Source organism: Lipotes vexillifer, unplaced genomic scaffold (assembly GCF_000442215.2).
Source record: "Lipotes vexillifer unplaced genomic scaffold, Lipotes_vexillifer_v1.1 scaffold504, whole genome shotgun sequence".
In the NCBI taxonomy this organism is placed as follows: domain Eukaryota; kingdom Metazoa; phylum Chordata; class Mammalia; order Artiodactyla; family Lipotidae; genus Lipotes; species Lipotes vexillifer.
This window is the reverse complement of record NW_006785225.1, coordinates 4,886,385-4,905,766: the sequence shown is the minus strand read 5'-3', so window position 1 is coordinate 4,905,766 and position 19,382 is coordinate 4,886,385.

Genomic DNA, 19,382 nt, shown 5'->3' with positions numbered 1-19,382 from the left:
GACATAAATTAACCTAGATTAATATTGCCTGTGGTTAAAACACACAGAAATCACATCATATGTAGACTTTTGTGTCTGGTTTCTCTTGCTCAAAGTGATGTTTCAAGATTTATCCACGTACTGTGTTTATTTTTATTGTTGAACAGTATTCCAGTAAATGAAAATATCACAACTTTTTTTAAACTCATTAATCTATTGATGAGCATTTGGTATTGTTCTAGTTTTGAGCTAAGGCTTTTATGAATGTTCACATATAAGTCTTTTGGGCAACTATGTTCAATTCTGGGAGTCAGGATGCTAGGCCATAGTACAGCAGTGTGTTTAGCTTCATAAGAAACTGGCAAACAGTTTTCCAAGTCACAGTATCACTTTATATTCCCAGAAGAAATGTATAAGAGCCCCTATTCTTGATGAAATCACCAACATTTGGCTTTTTTTTTTGCGGCCCCAGCCGCTCCACAGCATGTGGGATCCTCCTGGACCGGGGCACGAACCCCGTATCCCCTGCATCGGCAGGCAGACTCTCAACCACTGCGCCACCAGGGAAGCCCCTGGCATTTTTAATTTTTCCATTTTTCTCCTATTTTGACTTTTTAGCTATATTTCTTTTTTTCCTTAAATTTGTTTGCTTTATTTATAGTTTTTAGTACTTGCTCTTAGGGTTAACAAAATTCACCCATAAGTTACCACAGTAAAATGTGAGTTAAACTATTTATATTATTACATGTGTTAAATAAGAAACTTATGATGGTATTCTTATATCTACTTTCTCCCATCCTTTATGCTATTATTACTCATATGTATTTCTTTCATGTGTTATAAACTTTAAAAGATATTGCATTTATTTTTGCATCAAATCAGTAATTGTCTTTAAAAACAAATAAGGAAAAAGAAATAATTTTTATATTTATTCACATATTTAAAATGTCCACTGTACTTCATTCCTTGTTGCAGAAATTGAGATTATATCTGGTATCAATTCCCTTTCAAGTAAGGAACTTGCATTTCTTGTTGCAAAGGTCTATGAAGGGGTTCATCCCTCTCTGGAATTTATTCCATTAAGAGTTCTTTGAATCCACTCTCCTTAGATAGCTTTGTAGAAATGTATGGCTCTTCATTTATCTTATTTTCCCCTTGATGAAATCAAGGGAATGTTGGTCTTTTGTGACTTTCCATGAACTAACTGAAAAGTTAACCCTCCTCAAGGAATGAGATTTCAAAGATCTTGTATGTGCTTCTGTTAAGTGAACTATGGTGTTAGCTATAGCGGGGAAAAGGAAAACTTTGATACAAATAAGTTTTCCAAGTAGACTCAACAGTTTTTGTTAATGGTTTGGAGAAAGGGGTGAATAAGAAACTAAACAGCAGGGCACTATACATAGCTTGAAAGATATTGGGACATGACAATGATGTTTCTATGTGAAAGTGGTGTGTTGTACTCGGAAGGCCCTTTTAGAAGGTGAGTTAAATATGAATTGGCTTTAGCTGGTCTTGGAGAAGACTGCACTTCTGAAACCTAATTATCAATACATAAAAAATATATTGAAATAAGCTATTATCAAATAATGAAAATAAAAGGCACATGCACTTAAACTTTTAGGTAGCTGGAATGTGAAGAGATATATCTAGTTTATTAATGAAATTGTCCTGGGATAATTGCAATCTGATCTAAATTATGAAGGGGGTTGTGAATTGGGAAGGTGACTGTATGGGCCATTGTGGGGATGGCGGCTAGATTTGTTTAAAAGTAGCCAATCTGGTTCTAAACTATGTGCAGCAAAAGATATGTAGAAAATTAGACAGGTATATATTTGACATAATATATGCTCACCGGATGTTAGCTTACTTCACTTCTCTTAACCATGCTTACCACGCACATGTACATAAATGCATGTGTGTGTGTATACACACACACACAAATACACTCCTCTTCTTTTGACATTTCCTCTAAGGGCACAGAAAAGATGATAAATGCAGTAAGTGGGAAGCATGAGTTAAAACAAACAACCCATTGCTTTGAGAGAAAGATGAACTGGAAAGATTTTTGCTGGCTATTACAAGACTCATCTGGCCACAAAAGAGGAATAATCATACCCTGTATCCTTTACCATGCAAAATCCTATTTTCTGGGGGATATTAGGAATTTTAAAAGTTTGATGATACCAGAGAATAGTGTGTTTGTATTTGCAGGATCTCTTCCATGGGAAAACCAGCTCTCCCAAATTCCATGTTGTCTATTTGGAGTTGCCAGTTATCCAGTCATAGTGTTGTGCACATGACTTAAGTGAGGTCAAAAGTTTTGGCTGAGACTTGACACAAGTACATGGTATCAACTCCTCCTGGTGGAGGAGGTTGAGTAGGGAACCTGGAGTTCTACTTTCACCCTGTAGGAACCAGGAACTAGGAGGCACCTACTCCCATGCCATGCCAGAGTGGCATCAGAGGAAGCCAACTAAAAGATAAGGTTTAAATAAGATCCAGAGTCCCATAATATAATACCCCAAAAGTGAGTGTTTCAACAGAAAATCACAAATTGTTCCAAGAACCAGGAATATCTCAAACTAAATTAAAAAAAAAAATCTCTAAAGGCCAACACTAAGATGAACAAAATATTAGAAACAGTCATCATAAAAATACTTCAATAAGTAATTAAGAACCCATTTGAAAAGTGAAAAAAAATAGAAAATCTCAGCAGAAAAACAGAATATCTCAGAAAAAATAAGTAAATACACAGAAGAACTAAATGGAAATTATAGAACTGAAAAACAATGAATACAATTAAAAGCACAATAAATGAGCTCAACTGCTGAAGGAAGGGGGCAGAGAAAGAGAATTGGCAAATTGGAAGATAAAATAACTAAAATTACAAAATCTGAAGAACAAAAAGAAAAAAATGAAAAGAAAAAGAACAGAGGCTCAGGGATTAGTGGAAATGTAACAAGAGATCTGACACTTGTGTTCCCAAAGTTTCAGAAAGAGAGAAGAAAGAGGGTAGAAATTTAAAAAGTATTCAAAGAATTAATGTCTAAAAACTTCTGAAACATTCTGAAGAATATAAACCTACAAATACAAGAAGCTGAGCAAACTCCAAACTGCATACACCTCAAAAACTCCACACCAAGAATACCAGTAAACAAACTTCTGAAAAATAAAGACAAAGAAAAAACTTTTGAAATCAGAAAGATATGACAGTTTAGGAGAAAAACCATTTGAATTACAGCAGATTTATCATTAGAAATAATGGAAGTCAGGAAAAAGTGGCACAACATTTTTCTAATGCTGAAAAAGACCTGTTAATTCAGTGTTCTATCTCTAGCAAAATTATCCTCCTCTTGAGTTTTCTAAACTATGTTTGGTGGTTGAAACAAGAGATAATACTGTCTGCTGTGCTTCAAAATGTATTTTTAAAAAATATTTAAGATAATTTTTTCTAAGAAACCTAAACAGAGGTAAGGTTTATAAGTTTTACTTGAAGTGGTAAAATGATGACACCAGGAAACTTGAGATGATATATATTAACTTTAGCAACCACTGAAAAAGCTATACAAAGATATAAACTCATGAGCACTATAGAAAAATAAAAATGCATTTCTAAAAGATGTTCAAGTATCGACAATAAGGCAGGAAAAAGAAAAAAAAAAAGAAAAACAAAATAAAACAGAAACCACTGCAACAAAAAAGGCATATTTAAGCCCTAAAATATCAATAGTTTAATTAACTGTAAACAGTCTAAATATGCTGGGAGAGAAGGAGATTTCTGGCTTCCACTGGAAGTGAAACTGGCACTATAAACCATAAGAGGGGAAAAGAAAATAAAGATTTATACCATCTTCCTTTATTCTGTCTGCTTATTGATTAGTGAGCATTTGGCTTTGTGTGGTGAAGGTCTGAGCCTATATGCCCTTTCCAGAAATTGCAGAATTCACCAAGAGTTGCAGTATTAACAACCCACAGTGCAAAATGTTATCCAAGATTATACATTTCTAAGACTAAACATTATGTCAGTGCAGAGCCAGAATGTAAATCTAGGACAAGAGACCCCTTCTTAACCCCTCCATAGAGTTTGCCATAAGGAGTTTACTGTCTAGTCAGGAAGAGTGTTAAAGAAAAAATAGATATATTCATAACACTTGTTGAAGATGGTAAGAAAGACTTTCAAAAAGTGTCATGGCAACAGGTGTGGAATCCACTGCAATGTGGTTTTACAGTGGGAGAGAGAAGTTGGACACAATTCTGAATACAGTATGGGCAAGCAGGAATTTATTGTGAAGGAGTAGGGTAGGAGCCAGTAGATGGAAATTTATTAAGAGGATATATCAGGATAAGGAGGGATTCTACACTAAACTGGTCTAATAAGATTCTTGCTAAAGATAGGCCAGGGTGATCAGACATCACTTGGGGGATGGTGAAGGGCGAGGAACCTGATCAGATATCGAGAGTGATCAGACTGAAATTGCAGGGGGTGGGGTGGGGGTAGTTCCGGTTAAACTGACTTAGCAGGATTTGTGTTAAAATTGGACAACACGGACACAAACAGGGAAGTTCAAAAGTCAGGGCTAGTTGAAAAAGAGTTCAGGGATCCCTCAATAGAGTTTAGTCAATAAGAGAATCTTTGTTAAAAGAAATGTGTAAGTATAATTCAGGTAGATAGAATACTTAACTAGAGATAACTAGATAACTAGAGAAGTAGCTAAGCCATGCACAGGGAATTAGAGATGCAAAGTACAGATGATGCTGACTCTGCCAGGGAATATCAGGGAAGGTTTTAACTTGATTTTATTAGCACAAGTTCGTGTGCCTGACTCACAGTGAGGCCAAACACACCAAAACATCGGAGTGTGGAGTAGAGAAAGGTTTACTGCGAGGCCATGCAAGGAGACGGGTGGCTCATGCCCTAAAAGCCCCAATCTCCTCAAAGGGTTTCTGCAAAGCATTTTTAAAAGCCAGGTGAGGGAGAGGCCGTCACAGGGTATGTGACCACCTCATGCACAATTCTCTGCTTGTCTGATGGTGAGGGAACAAGGTAGTGTCCGGGGGTTAACATTATCAGTCCTTAGGCTCCTATGTGCTCATGGTCATCCAGTAGTTAACACCTTCCATTTGGTGGGGGGTTTTCACATCTGTAAACAACTCAGGAAATGTGCATCAAATACTGTTATCCAGGTACTTCAGAGAGGAGCTAAAGCGGAGGATATGGGGGAAGGCCTGTCCCGGGAAGGCCCCATAGGGTCCTGCTCGGTTACAATTTTAGTTTTGATAAATTTAGGTATTTTCCAGACAACAGAGAGGAGGAATAGGAGTGAAGCATTTACAAAGGCTTAGATATATTAATAATAAAAATCCCCAGTGATACTAATTTAATTCACTTGATATTTCAAGAACACTGGTTGCATACAGACATATGTGTTGGTAAATTTTTTAATTTAGAGGGGAAAAAATATCCTGAATAGCTATAAATTCTAAGGTAAAAGCAGAAACTAAAAACTAACTTCAAGTTTGACTTGCTTCAATGTCAATATGTCTGAAATTTACATCCTCAAAAATAACTTTTCTGCTAAGTATATGATTTGAAGCTGATAGTTTTACATATCTCTTTCACTAAAGTTTTATAGATTTAGTTCTGAAAAGCTGAATTATTTTCTCTTTATATTTTAAAGAAGAGCGTAGTTTTCTAGTCCTTTGCTATTCAAAGTGTGGTTTGTAAATCAGCACTATTAACCTCATTTAGGTGCTTGTTAGAAATGTAGTGACTCACATCCTACCACAGGCCTGATGAATAAGAATCCGTCTTAACAAGATTCTTGTGTAATCCTAGGTACATTAAAATTTGAGAAACACTTTTCTAGTTGATTAAAATAGAAAGACAATTAATTCAACTCGGGGTTTTTGTTATTTTGTCTTTGATAGAATGAATCTGACCCTTCCCTCAGAACACCAAATCAGAAATTAATACCTAAATGTTTGTAGTTAATGGGAATTTATTCTCAGTACTCATATCAATTGGAAAATACATTTCATTTTTGTTTGTTACCTGGTATTTAAATTCAGGTTGTCTCAGTCTAATCATTCTCTCATTTAATGAAAATAAATACCAGTTGTATTATTTCTGAATCCATATCTTGTCATATCTTTTCTTCATTAATTACTTGTTCTTTCTTCCTGTGTGGCTATGTTTTATTCTTGTTTTGTGCTATGTGTTGAATCTAGTTTCTATTATGTCATAAACACAAACAGATACACATCATGTGGGATTAAATCTACTTAAGAACCCATAATTTAATCAAAATGATGAAGCCACTGATTTTTGTATATAAATACATAAATTTATGAAAAATGATAATTCTCCAATTTTTTTCATAGCAAATTGCCAGCAGGAATTTTTTTATTTCCTTGGGTGTTAACAGGATGTTTCTGTAATTCATGTGAAAATGAACTGTGCCTTAATGCATGTTCTCCTCAATGCCTTAGGGTAAATTCCTGGCCATTTGGCCTGGATTTTAACAAAATACAAGATGTATTTGTTTGTCCCATAGAACACCTTACTTCTGGCCTTCCTTTTTCCAGAAAGACTACATTCTTCTTAAGAGGACCCCAGCTGTAGCTTTGATTGAGGCATTCATTCTACAGCTGGGGCAAGCTTTCTCTGAAATGCAGCTGGAATAGGCATTTCAAAGGCCCACCCTGTTATACAAATGCTTCTATTTTCCATGTTACAGGCAGACACCCAGTAAAGTGCCCAGACACACAGGCTGTCAGAATAGAAGCGACATGAATTTCTTAAGACTATCATCATTTTTTGGTTCATCTTTCATCTGGAATAATTCAGTAAAAACACATAGAACAACCTAATCATTGTATGTTATGGCTAAACTATCAAATTGAAGGTATCATTCACATTTCTTTGACTGACACCATGATTACACTGAGAGATACACAAGGAATTGCTTCAGGGAGATGGTGACTGAATGAGATAGAAGAAAAGCAATCACAATCACAATTGCTGGTTTGCCCAGTAAAACTATGACTGTTTTAGAGAATAAAACCTTCAGGTCATCATAACCTGTTCTCCTTAAACATCAAAATCATATAGCCATTTTTCATATGCAAATTTTATGCTTACCAAGCAACTTTGATAATTTTGCTTCCCACATATTTTTCCTATAAGGAAAGAATTACATGATTAACAAATACACCACATACTAAGAGAATGTCTCATTATAATGGGTAGGGAGGGTGCTCAGTAATTATTACTTTATTTTTTTCTTAAGTTCAGTGATTTGTTTTAGTTGGCCTACAATATTATATTAGTTTCAGGTGTACAACATAGTAATTCAATATTTTTTTAGGTTACACACAAAATTAGATTACACATACAAAATTTCAATAACTATTACTTGAACGAAAATTGAATGGATTTATTTGCATTCCAGTTTGTTTAGGTCAATCTCTAGTGACATTTTTGAAGGGGAAATAACCTCCTCAGATCCAGCCAATTCTACAGCAATGAGAAGATTTTTAGCTACAAGATCAAAGGCCAGTCATTTTGTTAGGGGAACCACTGACTGAAACCACACTGGCAAGGCACCACAGTAACCATTTGCAGGAGTTATCTTTTGACACAAGGTCCTGGTAAGGAACACGGGATTAACAAGCCACCACCAATTACAAGAATTTGGGAAAGGTCAAAAGGAGAGGGGAGACACCAGTCCATATGTCCTACCAACCTCCCAGAATCCTCCTCGCTGGAATCCATCTTGGCTAAGTGATGAGTGTGCTACCAGGAAGGACCCTGAGTCAGAATGATTGGCCAGAGACAACCTGGAAGTTAACTAATCCCATCACCATAAAACCCAAGACTGCAAGCCACGTGGCAGAGCACTTCTCCTGGGTTCCCTTACCCTCCTGCTCTCCACCCCAGTGCCCCTTCCCAATAAAGTCTCTTGCTTTGTCAGCATGTGTGTCTCCTTGGACGATTCATTTCTGAGTGTTAGACAAGAGGCCACTCTCAGGCCTTGGAAAGGGTCCCCCTTCCTGCAACAATTTGACCTCCAAAGTAAGGTCATCTAACATGGACTCCTGGCCTAAATCCATATTATAATATTATAAAATAACCTACAAAAGTCAGATTTCACACTAACATATTACATACCACATATTCATTAGCCAAGAGGATTTGAATAAATTGAGCATACATGAATTATGTTTAACTGTTACAGAAACAAAATTATTATCAATTGATATCCTCAAATGCCACTGACCAGTATATTTATCACTTGTATATACAAGATGTATCTGTCTTATCTGTCATAATTTAAGTTAGCTTAGAAGACTTTTCTGTCTTAATTCCTAATCAGCATAGCATTGACAGGACTTTATTACTTCGTAAATCACAGTTCTAAACTTCTGTGAGCATTATATTTTGCTTACTGATTGTTCCCATGGTGATCCCCTGAATAAAAGAATAATGTCCTTGATCAAAGGATCCTGGTTTTCATTTTTATAAGTCAGGTTAATGGTGTTGTATACTACATTTGAAGCCATTTCATTTTAGAGACACAGCTTGACTTTCAGCCGCAAAACTTGAAAGTAAAAAGATTTGGGGGGTTATATTTGATAATTCCTACCTGAATAGTATGCCTGTTTCTTCCTATTTAAGGAGTCTGACATCACACATTTTGGATAGTTTCACGGACTTCTCTTTTTCTAGTCAACCTTGTTTTACTGGAGGGGCCAAATACTTCTAAGAACAGATTTTAACTTCTAGTGTCACTCAAAGAAGCAGTAAGATATAGAGGAGAGAGGCTGGGCTGGGAGTCAGGAGGTCTTTAAAATGCCAGGATTGGAAGGGACATAGATGTCATTTGCTCCAGTAGTTCATGATGTGGGTGTTGTCCTCAGCATCATCCCTATCAATAAATCATCTATTTTTTTAGACTTTTAAAAATTATGTTAAGGGCTTCCCTGGTGGCGCAGTGGTTGAGAATCTGCCTGCCAATGCAGGGGACACGGGTTCGTGCCCCGGTCTGGGAAGATCCCACATGCTGCGGAGCAACTAGCCCCGTGAGCCACAATTACTGAGCCTGCGCATCTGGATCCTGTGCTCTGCAACAGGAGGCCGCGATAGTGAGAGGCCCGCGCACCGCGATGAGGAGTGGCCCCCACTTGCCGCAATTAGAGAAAGCCCACACATTTAAAAGAAGACCCAACACAGCAAAAATAAATAAATAAATATTTTTTAAAAAAAAATTATGTTAAGTAATTAAAAATATTAAAAAGTTGAAACAAATGAAAAAGAAAAGAAAGAAGAAAGAAATAGTGGGGCAGGGAACCTAAGAGAGGCTAGGATCATCAGACCTTGAGCTGTCAGAAACTATATTAAGCATTTGTTCAAATAAAGAGAGGGAAAGGAAAAAGAGAAAAAAAAAAAAAGGAAGGGGGACTTCCCTGGGGGTGCAGTGGTTAAGAATCTGCCTGCCAATGCGGGGGACACGGCTTCAATTCCTGGTCCGGGAAGATCCCACATGTCGCAGAGCAACTAAGCCCATGTGCCACAACTACTGAGCCCACATGCTGCAACTACTGAAGCCCACACGCCTAGAGCCTGCACTCCACAACAAAAGAAGCTACCGCAATGAGAAGCCTGCATACTGCAATGAAGAGTAGCCCTGCTCGCCGCAACTAGAGAAAGCCCGAACAGCAATGAAGACCCAATGCAGACAAAAAAAAAAGGGAAGGAAGTAGGGAAATAGTTACTCTTATCTCCCATCACCCAGAAATAACCGTTTAACTGCAGACCTTCTTGAAACATTACAGAAATAAGGAATTCAGTTTTGAAACATCCCATTCTATATTTTGGGCTCTGATTATGTCTTGAAAGGCTCACCTTTGGCATTTTGTAGCTTTCACCATTGTACCATGTCTAATTTTGATTTCTTCTGATATTTCAAGAAGATATTATATCCCTTCTGAGTCTACTTTCCTCCCAAGAGAACTAAGACAGCATTTTTTTGAAACTTTCTGGAGTATTCAAGTTTGGAGTTTTGTTGTCCTTCCAAAGCCTGGAATTATTGCCTTCTAAGAAAAAATGAGCAAGAAAACAAATAGACAAAAGATGCTGTGTGTAACTGGAGATAAAAGACAGTGACTGACAGCCAGACGAAATTCAGTGTGTGTGTGTGTGTGTGTGTGTGTGTGTGTGTGTGTGTGTGTGTGTGTGTGTTATAAACTTTATTTTTCAGAATAGTTTTACTTTTACAGTAAAATTAAGCAGAAGGTACAGGGCTTTCCTCTATACTCCCGACTCCTACTTGTGCACAGACTCCCCCAATATCAATATCCCCCAACAGAGAGATTTGTTACAGTTGATGAACTTACACTGACATATCATTATCCCTCCAAAGTCCATAGTTTGCATTAGAGTTCACTCTTGGTGGTGTACTTTCTATGGATTTGGACAAATGTGTAATGACATATCCACCAATGCAATATCAGAGTATTTTTCACTGCCCTAAAAATTCCTCTGTCTTCCACTCTTCATCCCTCCATCCTCCTCCCCCCAATTCTGGGCAACCACTGATCTTTTTTACTGTCTCCAGAGTTTTGCCTTTTCCAGAACATGATATAGTTGGAATTATACAGTATGTAGATTTTTCAGCTTGGTTTCTTTAAATGCATACTTAGTAGTATGCATTTAAATTCCCTTCATGTCTTTTCATGGCTTTGGTAAAACAAACAGTGTTGCTCACCAACTGGTTCTACAAGGATTAAGCCATTAGCCGCTGCAGTCACTGACCTACAGTATACCCTGCAAGGAATTCAGGAAAAAAGAACAGGGTAAGGCACTCTGTGTTTGGGGAAAACAGGCAAAATAAGCCCTTAGCTAGTTAGATATATTTTAGGAGAAATTATTTTATCAGCCTGGATTCTTGCATCTTCCCCTACTTAGAAAAGCACTAAAATCATTAACTGAGATACCTGATCCTTGTGACTAGTAGTAACTTTCTACCAAGATGTATGCTGGATTGCACAAACTCCTTAGTCAAAATCTCATATATTCTGGCCACTCCCTTTACCTCTTCAGAGCAGTTCCTCAGAGCTATCTGAGAGCCTATCACCTGGGCTATAGCCCTCAGTAAGACACTGAATAAAACTCAACTCACAGCTCTTACATTGTGCATTTTTTTCCAGTCGATAGCTTGATAGCGCGTACCTTTTTAGCATTGAATAGTATCCCATTGTCTGGATGTACCACATTTTAGTTATCCATTCACCTACTGAAGGACATCTTGGTTGCTGCCAAGGTTTGATAATTATGAATAAAGCTGCAAAAAGATATCTGTGCATATTTTTGTGTGCACATAAATTTCCCACCCCTTTGAGTAGATAACAAGGAGTGTGCATGCTGGATTGTACTGTAAGAGTATATTTAGCTCTGTTGGAAACTGACAAAAGATGCTGCTCCTATCATTCAGAAAACTCCAAGGGAGCCTCTGCATCAAGAACAAAGGGCAAAATCCAAATATGAGAATAAAAGATGCTCTAGCACCTTTACTGCTTAGGAAATTACAAAGGTTTTAGGAGCTTGGGCTAAGAACTGGGGATGAAGAACAAAATATATACTTATTATATCACAATATCACAGGCAGGTTTTTTTTTTAATTGTTGAGTTTTTAAGAGTTCTTTGTATATTTTGGGTTAACAGTCCAATTCAGATATATCTTCTGCAGATATTTTCTTCCATTTTGTGGCTTGTTTTTTCTTTCTATTGCCAGTGTCTTTCATGGAGCAGAAAGTTTTAATTGTGATGAAGTCCATCTTATTAATTCTTTCTTTCATGTACCATGTCTTTGACATTGTATTTAAAATGTCATTGCCAAACCCAAAGTCATTTAGATTTTCTCCTATGCCACCTTCTACGAGTTTTAGTTTGTGTTTTACATTTAGTTCTATAATCCATTTTTGAGTTGTGTAGCAATTTAATTTTACTGTGGTTTCAAAATGTTGATTTGGGGGTTGATACTGCACATGGTGTGTAATTTGAATCTGAACCTGTCAGCATAATATGCAGAACTCAGTCCCAAATAGAAAAAATATATACATACATACATATGACTCTTTTGGATCCCAGGGCAGGCCACACCAAAATATGCCTCAATAGCATATTGATTGTTTTGAATTAAAGTTACTTAATAAACTGCCCATCAAGGTAGGGGCTATATGTATACATATAGCTGATTCATTTCACTGTACAGAAGAAACTAACACAACATTGTAAAGCAATTATACTCCAGTAAAAAAAAAAAAAAAAAAAAAAAAAAAAAAGAGGTATATGTTGACCCTCCTCTCCGCATTCCTGGAATCAGGAAAAATCTCCCACCTGAAATGCTCACTTCTTGCATTTGGAGGTAGAAGGATACCCTTATTACCAGAGATAGGGAATTTGGGTTGAGAGCCTACATAAACAAATCTTGTTACTTCTTTCCTAATTTACTACCCAAGCCCAAACTCTGTTTAGATTCTTCACTAATTAAGCACCTAATAAGTTTCTTTGTCAATTCTTCACAAATTTATTGTTTCTTTGTCTAAAAAGTATAAAAGCTGCCTGCTTTGGTCACTTCTTAGGTCCCATTTCTATGAGACCTCAATGCATATGAATTAAAATTTGTTTCTTTTTCTCCTGTTAATCTGTTTTTTGTCAATTTCATTATTTCTTCAACCCCAAGAACTCCCCCTTCCCAACAATTCTATTTCAGAACATCAAAAAGTCTTATCCATCAAATGGACACCCATCCACAAATCTTCAAGCTGAGAACCTCTAATAATTTAAAATTCAATGGCAGGAATGGCAGGAGAGGATACCAACTTTATACATCAACGATTAAAGGACAGAGGCTCAAGTTTCTGCAACTAAGCCTATCTCTTTTAATTCAACTCAACCTAATAACAATAACAGCAATAGTAATGACATCAATAAGCATTTACTAGATGGTAAACACCATGCTAAAATGTTTTGCATGTAGTACCTCATTTAACTTTTACAACACCACCATGAAATACAGATAGAACAGAATAAAAAGAGGGTTATAGGCATTCAGTACCTTTCTTAAGGCCACTGAGCTAGTAAACAGGAACCTAGGATTACAAATGAAAGAACATCTGAACTCCAAATATAATAAAATTCTCTTGGACCTCTATGCCCGTTCTACCCTGTTGGGCATGTTTTGCAAGGTCTTGTCCTGATGCACAAAACATATTCCAGAGCATTCAATAACCATTGCTATCCCTTACTGGTATCTGCTTCTTGCCAAAATGTACCACAAACAACTCCTGGTGAAAGTTTTATATGCATTCACTATTTGTTTTTGCTTAAATCCACATAATACTTCATAATACTTTAAGTAATTATGACGTATGCATTCAATGGGACTCTCCTGTTAATTTTAATATTATATAAACCATACAAATACTATATAATAATTCATCTTTTATTAACAGCATCATTTCAAGAAAAAATTATATTGTCACAGTTCATACTACTGAGAACCATTTATATTCATTCCATCTTCTTGATTTCCCCTAAATCCTATTTCTACACAATCCTGATATTTTCTTGTCTAAAATATGTTATTTCAGATAAAACATGCATCATTTAAAATTATAATTATATGAATTGTATAGAAATTTAAATACGATAACTTGTTGGGAACAAGAGTTTGTTGAAAAGACAGGAAATTTGGGGTCCTTGAAACGTAACCATGCCATCAAAAATGAAAAAAGTCTGGCACAATTATACAGGTATTACCTAGTGTCATAGAAATATTACTGGAATGGTACGCAGAAGGCAGGCTCATAGAGTCACAGACGTCGAAAACAAACCTATGGTTGCCAAGTGGGAAAGGGGGGCAGGGGTAAATTGGGAGATTGGGATTGACATATACACACTACTGTATATAAAATATCAATAGATAACTAAGAAGAACCTATTGTATAGCACAGGGAACTCTACTCAATACTCTGTAATGATCTATATGGGAACAAAATCTAAAAAGAGTGGATATATGTATATGTATAACTGATTCACTTTGCTGTACATCTGAAACTAACACAACATTGTAAATCCACAATACTCCAACAAAAATTAATTGAAAGAAAAAAAAAGGCAGACTCCACCAATAATTAGGGTGTTATTTTCTTCCAGGCTTCCCATTTGTAAACCTAATATCTTTGACGAGATCAATGGTTCTGTAACATGTCAGGGAGGGCATCAGAATCACCAGCAAGGCTTGTTATAAATAGTTCCCTGGTCCCACTTTCCAGAATAGCGGAGACAATGATACGTTTTAGGATGTGTATGGATGCATGAGTGTAGATAGGTAGGTATTCACTCATTTTGCAGCCTCTCCAGGTGATTCTAATAGTCTGTAAATTAGTCTTTCACAATAGATTATATCTGAGATTGTTCCCAGTGTTAGGATTTTTTTACCCATCAAAATCATTATTACTTTATGGATCTGAAAGTGTTTTATGGTGGTGTTAAATTAATTAACAAGAGGGCCATTATACTGGGGTGTTTCTAATGTCTTAGCCTACCTATGAAAACTAAACCTAAGCCTATAAATAAATGCCTCAAGGCTAAGAAATCAAAACCGAAGCGTAACCAATCACAAACAGCCAAATAGGCTTTTCCAAATGAGGCAAATGCTTAAGCTATAACTAATCAAATAATTTCCTTGATTTGCATCCACTTTCTCTCCATGTCTTTCCCTAGCTCCTGGCTGCAGAGCGCTCCTAACCATTCCCAGTTTGGCACTTCCACCTTGGTATTGATTTTTGCTCAGATAAACTCTTAAAAATGTTTAATATGCCTCGGTTTATCTTTTAACAGTGGATGGGATAATTTCAGGGCTCAATTATGCATACTACAGCATGACATAATGGTCAACAAAAAGCAGTATGAGCTTACAAGGATGGAGAGGGTATGGCTCTTTGTGTTATGTAGTAAGAGATTCTCAACACCTTTCCCTTCTTGCAGGTATGATTCTTTTTCTGGACCAGAAAATTAATGCTCCTAATCCCTCAAATTTAAGTTTCTTCCCAAGGTGGCTGTACCAGAGAGTACAGTTTATGTAAGAGGGATGCTTTGCTATGGAACAAAATCTGTCTGGGAGAGTTCCCAGGTAGGAGAAGGGCAGCTCAGCTGGCGGGGAGGAGCTCCAGCTCTACATGGGTCACACTGACTATTGACACCCAGGTGAGGCTCTTGTTTGCTCAACCACATAAGGAAATTTCTTGATTCTGCTCTTGTTGCTGAACTGGCAGAAGGTAGAGTCTGAGTATTTAACATGATTTCATTGTTAGCTGTATTGGCTTTCTCATTTTAGCATATCGTGTGAGAAGTCACTACACAGCAGTCACGACAAGAGCAGAAGTGATTCTTTGGCTCTGTTATTTAAGAAATATTTATTTAGCACCTATTATATGCCACTATACTAGACTCTAGGAATAGAGCAGGAAATAGGAAAAACAAGTTCCTATTTCCTACTTATACTTAAGTAGGAAACAATCATGGCAATAATAATAATTATAATAAATGTAGATAATATTTATTGAGAACGCAATAGGAAGTATGCTAAATGCTTTAGCTCCCTGTGACCTCATAACATCTTGAGGGTAGGTATGATTCTTATCTTGATTTTACAGTGGGGATCTTGAAAAAGAAAGTCACTTAGCCGAATGTGAAACTAGATGCAAACCAGATCACAATCTAGTCCTATTCTGTTCTGGATTATGATCTGGATTTCAAAGACTTCATTACTCTCCAGCTGTCTGACTTAAACAGGTCACTTAATTTCCCTAAATATCACCTCTGATGATCAGATTCTACATTTGTGAAATAAGATTAAAATTGCCTACCTTGCAGTGAACTTGTGAAAATTAAATAAAATTAGAAAAAAAAAAGTTCCAAGGTCAAAATCTGGCCAGCAATTCATAAATGCCTATTCTTTTTCTGAACCTCACCCACAACCTACTTTTCACTGACTTCCTCCATTAAAGAAGCAAAAGGTAAATTACTGAAACACATAGTTACCATATCATGTGAAATAGGGAATTCAACCACGCAGGCTGGCAGGGCTTACACATGACGCTGTGATAGCCTTCCTTCATGCAGAAGACACATTGAGTGAGAAATCTGGGTTCTCCCCTATCTTGATACAGTGAACCAGAGAACCTGGACACACATAAAAAGAAATAGAAGCCACATGTGTCTCCAGAGTTTAGATGAGAGGTGTTCCAAACCTGTGTCCCCCGAGAAGTCAAGCTTTTGTAACTAGGCTATTCCACAAACACACCTAGGGCATGAAGCAAGGATTCCCTTTCAACTACAAATCCCCTGATTTCTAGCATTGTTTCCATTGGAAGATATGATAAGTACCATCTTGGAAGACTGAGAACTCATCTTAATTTGGCAGCAGTGAATTCCTCAATGGTGATATCAGGCACCAGTGCCTCTGCAAGGAGAAAAGGGATTAGGTTGGTACCCCTGAGGATTTTTATCATGTAACTCTTCTCTTCTCACCTCTAATCTCCAGAAGATGCTTTTCTGATGTAGATGTTAAGATGGGTCTCCAGTTTAACTGGGTACAAAAATAATTTGTATGAATAGTCCCTGTTCTGGGAGGTTAGTTGGATTCAGTAATACTCAGGTATAATCACAAGTGTCCTTGTAGTGGTTGGATTTTAAAGCAATCTCTCACCATATAAGCCTCTTGTGGTCAATGTAGAGACTTAGGAGAGTGTGCACTGTTAATTATTCATTCATTAAATACATTTAAGAGTGTGTTTGAAATGTTATGCTGATCCCCAGGGTAATCCTTGAAGTCTACATCACTCATCTAGAATTTGGTGTGCATCAAGAAATCTGCTACTGAGTTTAGAAAAGGTGAAAGAGAGTTTGAATTCTCAAGGCAAGAAACTTGAGAAAGGAAAGATAATGCTAAGGGCTAGGGTATTTAGCAGGGGTTAGTGAATTAACATTTATTTAGCACTAAGCACTTTGAAATTTTTTTTCTCATTTAATTCTCACAGTAAAGCACAGAGAGGAGCATCATTAGCAGCCATTTTACATTTAAGCAAACTGAAACTCAAAGAGGTTAAGAAACTTGCTCCAAGTGACACAGCTGGTAACCATGTAGCAAGTTAAGATTCAGGGTTCTTTTTTCCACTGAAAATTTAGCAAAAGTATAATTTTGCATACAGGGCTGGTTCAGTTTATATATTCTCTAGTCTTGGTTTACTACACTGTATCTCAAACTCTTTAAATATTAATTCACCTGGAAAGCCAAGCACTGTGCCTTTTACAAAGTCGGCAATCAATAGCCATGAGTGATAGTAATGTTTCTGAACGTGGTTGAATAGAATCCTCTTTCATCATTCATCCTTTACCATAGAGAGATCCAGTGCTTCTGTTTTAATGGTTTATATGCCTGAGGACAAAAGACTTACTTTGCTTAGGGCAGGAGAAGGAAGGGAAGTTGGAAGGGAGGAGGCAGAGAAAGAGAGAGAAGATCATTGAAAACCAGGAAATTTTAACCTAATATTCGCTAAGCCTATAACAGGGAAGAGCAAAATCTGACTCCATGTTGGATCTGTTTCTTTTACTTTAGCCCTTTCTTTTCATTGCTTTTGTTATTACAGTCATTAAAAGGATGCTGTCTATAGCTGTAAGCATATATAATGGCCTGCCTCTGTGAACCCTGCCCCTCTGCCTGAATGTTAATCTAAAGTGCATTTGTTCAGCTTACAGGGAAACATTCCGACCCTGCCTAACTGTGAATGGCTACAAGAAAGAAGAAATTAATACATCCCCTCCCCAAGGCTGGCCAAACCAGGAGATGTTTTGCAAGACTTATGGCCTTTTTATTTTACTTCCTCACCTCCTCCCCTCTCTGTTCTATAAAAGAAACTAGCATCCAGATGATACTCTAGAATTTAGTCCACCACATCCTCGGACACCTGGCTTTCCGAATAAAGTCACTATTCCTTGCCTCAACACCTTGTCTCCTGATTTACTGGCCTATTGTGTGGCAAGCAGAGTGAGCTTGGACTCGGCAACAAGCCTAGGCATATAAATGGATAATTTAAAGTCAAACTCTAAGTGACCCTATTGGCTATTTCACTGAAATGCCCAGATAGTAACTAGGCAGGATTTGTAATGAAGTTGAGTATTAATTTGAGTACTATTGTACTACGGCAATAACAGGACAAAAGAGGATGATAGATAAACTACTGAGTTCATAGAAAGCAAAATGCCCTTGTACATATATTTTCAAATACAACGTACTCTCTAAATTTTAGCATTAGCTTGTATTTATCATGAGTTAGGGTGGCATTGTGTACAGGAAAACGACAGAAGAGGATGAGGATGAGCTCCACATAGGGAGGGCTGCTCAGATTGGCCATGTCTATCCAGCAGTAAGTGTTCCTTGCTGGAAGAATTCCTTCCTTCCTTTCCTCCCTTCTTCCTTCCCTCCCTTCCTCCCTTCTTTCCCTCCTTCCCTCCCTTCCTTCCTTCTTTCCCTCCCTCCCTCCCTCCTTCTTTCCTTCTTTCCTTTCTTCCTTCTTTCCTCTTCTTTTCCCTTTTTCCTTCTTTCTTTATTAAAGTTATTTTCGGGAAAATCCCATGTCAGTGTCCCTTTTACTTATTTATTTTTCAAATTTCTATTTGTCCAAGAAAATCAAAAGTTCTTGGGACCAAGTGCCAGACCTGAGAATACAGTTGAATAACCTATCCAACTAGTGTCCAAACTCAATGACCAAATGGTGGTGTGACTTTATGCATGCCACTTAACTACTCAAAATCAAAGACATTCATTACTCTTGTCAATAAAAGCTGTATTCTCTTGAGAGTCTGGAAATTTAAATATAGCATTAAAAAATATATATTCTCTCAATTTAGCCAATTTTCACAGGCAAAAGTGAACAATAATGTCAAACGTACATACTATTTTTAAAACAAATAGTAATTGTAGAGAAATTAAAATGTAAAGTCTTCTGAGTTTTATATTTGAGAAGATGTTAAAATCGAACTCACAAAGTTCGACTTGAGATAGCTATTATTTCCAATCATAAAATTTTTAAGTTGTTTACAAACACTATTACTTATTATTTAGTGCTACACGTGTGCTAAGAGCATTAAAGAGTTGTGGCATTTAATTCTCACAAAAAACTATCAATAGTATAATTTCAAGTTCTACTAAGTGGCAGATTTATAGCGAAATGTGACTGATGTCAAGATCCATGATCTTTCCTATTATGTTCGAAAAATTCTACAAAGTATGTGATCAGTAAGTAGCTAGGATCTCTCTGGGGGCTTTGGAAAATCC